Raw genomic sequence first — 9,575 nt, 5'->3', positions numbered from 1 at the left:
TAGGAGTTCTACTGAGTGATCATAAGAATATGCCATCCCAAAGATGACAAGGAAAAATTCACCCATTATCTTAATGGGTTGAGGCCAAGCATTCAGAGGAATTGAGTTTGGTCCAAATGAATAGTGTTGAAGAAGTATACCAATTTTCCCTAATAGGAGAGGAAAAGTCAAAAAAGAAGTTTGAGAACAAGAAAAGAAAAAGAAGTTGTGGTGGAAGACATGATAGAAAGAGTTATCGAGGCCGAAATGAAGATTAAAATAAGAATGAGGAAAATAGTAGTAGTAGGAACCAGAGGGGAAACAATCTCAATCATGTCCATGATTAGAATAATAGAGATCAAGGAGGAAGAGCAAGAGGGAAAGGATCTAGAAGAAGAGGTTTTGTGGAACATGTTTTGACTATGGATAAGCAAGGCATAGGGAATTTAAATGTCCCAACACCAAGGAAGGAAAAATAGGAGAATTAAAGGCTAGGCCAAAGTTTCAAATGTGGATGAAGATGCCAAACTATCAAATTCTCAAGACGTTGAAAGAGGCAAAGTCCTAGTTAACATAAGAGTCCTACTAAGTTGTGAGAAAGAATCAAATCAAAGGAGGACCTTGTTTTGTACTAGGTGCAAGTATAACGATAAGTTTTTTGATGCAATTATCAATGGTAGAAGGATTGGCAATTCAGTTTCAAAAGAGATGGTCACAAAGTTAAATCTCAAGAGGAAAAAAAAACCCACATCCATATTGCATTGCATGGGTGCAGGATGACCAAAAGTTTATGGTCAATAAATAGTGCCTAGTAAAATTCAAAATTGTGGGATACCATGATGCTATATTATGTGATATCAAATGATATTATATTATGTGATATCATACCTATGGATGCATGTTGTATGTTTTTGGTTAGGTTGTGGTAGTTTAATAGGTGTATTGTACATGAAGGTCATGTGAATACTTATTCTCTGACAAAGGATGGAGTGAAACATAAGATAAAGTCAATGAAGGACATGAAGAAAAGGTATCTAGTAATGCTAGAACAAGTTTTAATGATGGAATAAATATTATAGATAGTATGAGGCATGAGCATGCATCTTTTTTATAATTCCAAAAGATGGTAAAGAAGAAGTAGAAGGGGTACCTATTAGAAGTTGCAGATTTGTTGGATGAGTTTTCATATACTGTATCTGGTAATATTCCTAATGGATTACCAGTAGTAAGGAAGATCAATCAATAGATGGACTTGATTCAAGGAGGTAGTTTTCCAAATAAGGAAGTGCAAAAAATGACACCAACAAAAAGTGGAGATTTGTTTGTGATTGATTCGATAAAGTTCGAGTACATGTATTTTACCAGCAGTATTAGCATCAAAGAAGAATGGGGCATGTATATAGATTCTTGGGCTATCAATAAGATCACAATCAAGTATAGACTTACATTGCCAAGGATTGATGATATTATGCATTGTTTGAGAAGAGATATGTATTTCACAAAGATAGTTATGAAGAGTTGGAACCATTATATTTGGATTAGAGAAGGAGATGAATGGATTACTTCCTTCAAGACAAGAGAAGTATTGTATAAGTGACCTTAGTCATGCCTTTTGGGTTAATCAATGCACCATATAGTGCCCACCCATAGTTTTATTTTGTTTCCTAATTGCCAAACTCTTTTAGGCCTATGCATGGATTTGTTAGTTTCAAAGATATTTGATTTATAGTTATATGACATTATTTAATGACTTGATTATATGTCGAGATTGATTACATAGTTGATTCATTTCATGTTTTATGTGATGATGATTTAAATGGAGTTCCTTTCATGAGATGAGTTGTTATATTGGATTCTAATGATATATATACTCATGATTTATTATGTTCTTATCCCATACTTGCATGTGTATGGTGTGTGTTTGGTTTGTAATTTTTTTGTGTGTTCCTAATATGGTTAAGGAAGGGAGTTATAGTCACCTATTATTCGTGATTTACACAATGAAACATTTCCTTCCATTGCCTATTTAGCTCATACATATATGCACATGTACATGCTCATCTTTTATGTGGGTTATAGGTATTAGGCATTGACTTCCTTGAATTTCCAAGATGAATGTACCCTATAGAAAGAACCCAGTGATAAGAATGAGAAGATAATTATCAAGTCCAATCCCAACCATGGCCTAATTAATTTGCTTGAGAAGGACTTATATCTGACTATCTACTCTTTTTAAAACCATTGAGTGATCTTTTCTTGTGTTGTTTGATTTTGATTTTAGTCAATTTTGATCATGTGGCTTTTATGTAGTTTTTTCTATGTAATTCATCTAGTAAATTGTTTAATTGTGATGCTTGGATTAATCTTATGATATTCAAATTAATTAATATTATTTAATTTTAAAAATATTAAAATATGAGGATGTTTAATTAAGTAAAAGTTAATTGAATATGAGGATATTTAATTAATTAAGTATGTGCTTCAATTTAAAAGATTTAATTTTACAATGGATAGAGAGAATTAAAATATTTAATATTTAATATTGTTTAATTATAATTATTTAATTAATAATAATTAAATTAGAGCTAAACAAGTAGTATTTTCAATGACACTTGATAAGGCTCCAGATCTCAATGGATTCACCTCTCTTTTCTTTCAGAAGTGTTTGGATTTTATGCATGTAGACATTTGGAGGGTTTTTGAAGAATCTAGAATTCATGGCTCAATGTTGAAGCAATTTAATACTACTTTTATTACCTTAATTCCTAAATGCCCCCAACCAACCACCTCTTCAATTTTCTACCTATATCCTTGTGTAATACAATTTATAATATTTTTACCAAAGCAATAGCCTAAAGGTTAGCAAAGATTAATATTATCTCCAAATAGTAGGGAGGCTTTGTTCTAAGTAGGGAAACCATGGAAGGGACCTTAATAGCACATGAGGTCCTACACTCTATTAAAATAGAAGGGACTCCAAAGATGATACTAAAATTAGATATGATGAATGCTTATGGTCGAGTCACCTAGTTCTTCTTAAGACAAGTATTGGGAAGATTTGATTTTGATCATTAATGGACTAAATGGGTTATGTCATGCATATCAAGTGCCAAATTTTCAATTCTGATAAATGGATTGCCAAGTGGTTTCTTCTCCTCCACACAAGGTGATTAGGGGTCTCACTATCTCCTTTCTTGTTTATCATTTTGGTAGAAGGTCTTAGTAGATTAATCCAACATAAGAGGCAGTTGGGCCTAACTCAAGGTATTAACCTTCATCACTCAAAGTTATCTCTCAATCACAACCTTTTATAGATGACTCCTTGATGTTTAGTAAAGGTTGTTTACAAGAAGAAAAACAATTAAGTCCACCTTAGATGGATATTGTAAGGTGTTTGGGCAGAAATTGAATCCATCCAAATCCAGAGTTTTTTCTTTAATATAAGTGGTAAAAAGAGGAAAATTCAAAGGGCTCTAGGCTTTGTTGAGACAAAAACCCTGAGTAAGTACCTTGGTATTCATTTCTTCCCTAGTGGCTCAAAATCTAGTCATTGCGCAAGTGGTTAATTCAAACAATAATAGATAGGATAGTGAATTGGAAGGAAAGGTGCTTATTCTTAGTAGAGAATATACTTCCTATGAAATCAGTTCTTAGCACAATCCCAAATTACGTTTTTTTGTCTTGTTGGTACTTAGAGTTGTTATGGAATCTATGAAGAAGTTGTTGTCAAGTTTTATTTGGAAAGGTAATTTGGATGACAAGTAAAGAACGCATCTAGTTTCATGGGAGAGTATGTGTAAACCCAAAGGTGGAAAGGGGAGGGGGTGGGGGGGGATGTGGGACGCGTAGGATTCATAACCTCTACATAAGAAATATTAGTTTAGGTGTGAAAGCTTAGAAATTTTATGAGAATCCATCAACATTATGGGCAAGGATTATCAGGGAAAAGTATCTAGATGTAGATGACCCGGAAAGGATTTTCACAATGAGAAATACTCCTATAGGATCAGTAATGTGTAATTTCATGATCGGTTGAAGGGATGTTCTCCTTCCCCATCTTTCTTAGGTAGTTAACTCATGTGAAAAGCTTTATTCTACTTTGATTCATGGAATGCTCCGCCCTCATTGAATTCAACTTGTAAGTTGGAGAGGACTAGAGATATCTTGAAAGATATATGGTGTTCAAAGGTAAGGGATTACTTTAAGGTGGAAGCGGTAGATGGTATAGCACAAGAAAATTGGAAGCACTTGTCCCTAGTTCCTATTCCAAATGATGAAATTTAAATGTTAGCTAGATTAAATCAATCAACAACTACTAAATTTTAATGTGAGGAGTGATAATTTAGTATGGGTTGAAACAAACAATGGAATATACAAAGACAAAATGGGTATAGATCACTAATGGGAAGGAGATGATGGTAAGAGGTAATCTACTTTCTGTTGGCATGATGCAGTGCTTCCCAAACTAGGGGTATTTCTTTGGTTGGCTTTAAAAAATAGAATTCTTGCAGGAGATAGAATTCAAAGGCTGGGTATAGAAAATAATTTATGTTGTGTTTGCAATGGAAAGAGTCTTGAACAAACTAATCATTCATTATTAGATAATGAGTTTTCTCAAGGATATTAGACATGGTTTACAGATGAACTAAGTTGGGCATGGTATATTTTAAGAAACACTTCCTTTCGAAAAGGTGTAAAATTTAGGCGAAAGGTGTAAAAATCCCAACAAAAACAATAATTGTATGGCAAACAATTTTGGATTACAAAGAAAACATAATAATCTCCATTGGTGAATCAATGTCAAAACTTGGGGCGAACTGTGTTTTTTTACAAACCACAAAAAATATTATTGGTGAATAAGATAATTTTCATAGTGAATATAATTTTTTGTTGGCAAATTATTTCCTTGTACTTGACAAAAAATATATACATTGGTGAATAATTTTATTTTCAAAGTTAAACATTAACTTTTTGGTCGAATTAATTCATTGTGTTAGACTAAAAATATATCCATTGGAAAAACTAATACTAAATATTAATTGCATTGACAAATTTTTCACCACAAAAAAATCTAAATTCAATTAAATTGAACAAAGTTAAAAATTTTCATAAAATTGGAAAAAAATCTAATTATTGCAAATTTATAATTTTTTTGTTTAACCTATAATAAACTCAACTATAACTTTATAATGTTATAATAATAATAATAATTCCATCGATTATATAATATTTTCATCCCCCTTCTTTGGAAATAATCTGAGTTATGGTACTAGTGCAATCATGATACTAAGTTGTATAATGCAAAGATACTTTGGTATGAGTCTTATGCCAATTATCATCATGTAATGTTAAAGCTTAGGTGAATTACAATGCACATGACTAACTCGACACATTGGGTATGTTGATCACATTTATGATCACTAGGCCATATTCATCTTGGGAGAAATATGAGAAAGCAGGTCTTGTGATCCCTCAGATTCTCAAAATACTACCACATGTTTCAAAGCTTCCCTAAGTCAAAATAAATAATCCATGCTTCAACCTCTCGCGAGTAAACTTTATGTGCATGACTAACTTGACATGTTGGGTGCTTTGATCACATTTATGATCAATGGTCCATATTCATTTCATGAGAAGAATGACTAAGTAGACCATGTGAACCCACAAATTCCTAAAATTTTGTCATGTGTTGAGCGTTAACATTTTGCATTTCCATTTTTTTAATTTTGGAAAAATGTTCCCACTCCACCAATTTGGAATTAATAAACGTAGGAGAAATGGGCGAAAATAGGCAATCAAAACGTAATGAAAGTGGGAAAAATGGACAAAGTCGTGCGAAATCAAATGTAATACCAGTTGGCAAAATTGGGGGTAGTTACATTAACCAAGTTAGCCAAATTCAAGGCAAATACAATGAGTAATGACGTGAAAAGAAAAGAAATGTTTGGTGATGTATTTTCCATAAAACCTGGTCATCACCATAATTATGGGTGATTTGGCTACCATGGCATGGCTTTGTGTTCTCCAATTTCAACCTCCGGAAATCCCTAAGGAATTCGCTAAAAGGCGAATATTTGCCACTAAAATACACCCTAAAGTTGGATAAGCCCTTTTCCTTCCTCATCAACTCATAATGTGGCAAGTTGCTCTTTGATGCAGAAAGTGTCCTCTTTTGCTAAGATTTGGAAGATAGTGCCTTCAGCTACGGTGTGAAGCATCTAGTGGGGAAGGAATAAAAGGATCTTTAGGAAAGAGGATATGGAAGTGGATAATGTATTGATATTATTGAAAAATCTATATCTAAATCCATTAATGCTTTTATACTTAGAAATAAATCTCTATCCTACTTCTTCAAGTGCTAATTTCATTCTCAATCAATGGAAATTAATAAAAATTCCTTTCAAAGGGGTGGTGGGGAATCAATCAACGAAACAATCTAGGAAGCTAGATAAATGGGTGAAGCTAAGACCTTCTCTTGTCAAATTAAATTTTGACAATGATTCAAAGGGAACCCTGCACAAATTCAGTAAGGATTTGATAATCAAATATCACAAGGGAAGAATTTTAAGAGCATCTTATTCGAGAATTCCAGATGGCTCATGTAATGTGGAAGAGGCAAGAGCACTGTTTGAAGGTGTTAGGTTGGCACTATTTTTGGGCTTTTCAAAGATTGTCATTGAGGGAGATTCGTGACTCATTACATCAACTTTAATCTATAATAAGATAGTCCATTAGGAATTACCATATGTTCTTGGGGAGGTTTGAGGATTACTCCCAAGATTTCAAGAATTTATGTTCACACATTGTTTTAGAGAGGCAAATATGGTGGCAACTTGGATGTCCAATCTTGGGACCCTATTAGATCATGGCTCTGTTGTGCTGGATGGGAATATTTCAATAAGTTAGTAATTAGGGTTGTCCAATGTCTTTGATAGAGGAGATTGATTTATAATATTATTATGGATAAGGGTGAAATGTATTTTCAGGGGGTTTGTATTTGTTACAAACTGCTATATGGGATCATTTGAATATGATCGTTTTAATGTTATCTAGTTGTGTGTTGTCCTCTTCTACAACTACCAAGGTGCTCTTGGTGATTGAAGTGTTGCTTCCTTCCTTTGTACAACAACTACCATTTGTCTTCTATGTGATGTAGTATGGGGACTTACAAAACTATCCACAACCAATGCTTTTGAGGTTGTTGTTTGTATAGTCTCTATCATGGATAGTGAGGTTGTCTTTAGCATTTTAAACAAAGGGTGGAAGGGAGAGGGTTTTTTATTTGGTTAAATGTAAAGAAATTGTATATGGCTTTAAGGTTTGATTTGAAGATTATATTGAATGTAATATTTTGTTAGTTAAGCAATAATATTATGAGTCTTTGACCTTTTACTAAGAGAAAAATTTAATAAAATAGAGTTGCATTTAAATAATGAGTTTTAATTATTATTATTAATTTAAATAATAAATTATGTTTTAAATAATACTTGCACTAATTAATAAAGTTGAGGAAAAGAAAATGAAAGAATATTTTAATTAAAAGGGGCTTTAAGTGCGCATGAAATAAGTAAAAAATTAAAATATTTATATTTTAAAAAGTTAGTAGCTTTTGAGGCAAGAGCCTACAACACAATGGTAAATTGTGAGCCTCAACACATGATAATAATTAATTTTCACTTCAACCTCTTACCGATAAAAAAAAAAGTTAGTAGCTTTTTAGAAATTTGAGAATAGCAACACTAGTTAGGGTCATGACTCTTTATTAGATGACTTGTAGTTTATTTTCTCACACATATTTTTAGAAAGCAAATTTAGAATTGGCGCAAAAGAATTATTGAGAATTGTCTCTGATTTTGGTTATTGTTGGATGCAGGGTTTGAAAACCCATTGTAGAATTTCATTTGAAAGATTTGAGTACTTTGTGTCTTCCTAGGTGCTTGCAAAATGATTATTGATTTATTGAATTGATTGTTGGATGAAGAATTATATTGTGGATTTGGGAAAAGAAAACTTGTTGACCAGGATAACTTGATTGAGAAAAATTGTAATTTGTTTTTTTAAATATTAGTATTGTATTCTTAAAATATATATATTGGAAAATTTAACAATAGAATATTGGAGAAAGGCAACAAATTAAAGCAACTAGGATTTCAACTTTAAGTTTTGTCATACAACTATATAATTATCTTGAATTTTCTAGTTAAAGATAAATATTTTTTTTATATTTAAGATTAATTTGGCTACAAACTTATTAGAAAAAAAAAAAGAATAATTGAGAAAAGCATGTTGTAACTAAACATATACAGGCATTTGGAAACAAATATATTAAAAAAAGAAAGCTAAGTATATAATGCTTGCATGTTTTAAGAAATCATAGACACGTGAAAATAATAACTGCATGTTTATTGTTATTCAAAAAATATAATTTCATTTTCATGTATATTAAAAAATTTATTAATAAATATTTTTTTAATAAAAAATAAAAAATTAAATAAATAAATAATATTTTTATAAGTGAATTCAAAAATAATAATATTTTTATTTATGCAAGTTTAGTTCTAATGGTTAAATATAATTATGATCTTGTTATATTTTAAGAGTTGTAGTGGAGCTCACTATATAGCTATGTAGTTATAATTAATTGATATTATGAGTAAAATTATAAATAATTTAATTATAATTATAATTTCAAGTTTGAGTTATTTGTAGCTGCATTATGAATTAAAAGAAAAGTAAATATTAATATTGGACTTAAATAGAAGTCAAATTAGTATTAAAGAAATTAATTGATATTAATATTTAATCTGACAATATACATTTATGTTATTAATTAAGTTATTCAAAATTTAAGATTATTTAAAATTAATAAAATAATAATATTGAATGATAATTTATACGCACAAAGAGATTCGACATTTAAACATTTATTCATTTAAATAAGTATATAAGGCTAACAATTTTAATAAACATACAAATTCTTATTTTATTGCTAAACACACCCTTATGGCCCAGTTTAAACATAGAAAACGATGAAATTAAACGATATGGCTAAAATGATATATTTATTTATTTTTTTAAAAGTATTGTAATATTTATTTCACGACAGTTTTATGTGACTTGTGCAGTTGGCCAAACTAGGATGTGCACCAGAGGCTTTTGAGATTTCTTTTATCATGATTTATTGATTGGATCTCATTATGTACTTTATGATTTGAATCAAAATTTATGTTTTATGAGTTTTTTGTTGTTGAACATTTGACTTGGGTTTGAGAACCAATGCTTTTTTGCATTGCCTACTATGGCACTAAACTCTATTTTTGTTGTGCTTGCGGTATGAGACACAATTGTGGTTTGTAAACTTAAGAGAGGTTGTCTAGGAGCATGACTATGGGAGTGGCTTACAATAAGGATCTAAGATTTGAAGTGGTCAATACTAGGATAACCTATCGTAAGTTATGTAACAATTGATAGCATAGTAATTAAAATATTGACTCACCAATGCCTTGAGATTAAATATAAAAGATAAGTTAGAGATGTTGCCTTGCCCATGCCTTGAGTGCTTGTATAGGCTAAAGATGGAAATGAAATGATACCTA

This window comes from Cupressus sempervirens, chromosome 6 (genome assembly GCF_028749045.1).
Source record: "Cupressus sempervirens isolate cs-2001-9-10 chromosome 6, ASM2874904v1, whole genome shotgun sequence".
NCBI classification, from domain to species: Eukaryota; Viridiplantae; Streptophyta; class Pinopsida; order Cupressales; family Cupressaceae; genus Cupressus; species Cupressus sempervirens.
Note: the sequence above shows the minus strand (reverse complement) of the source record.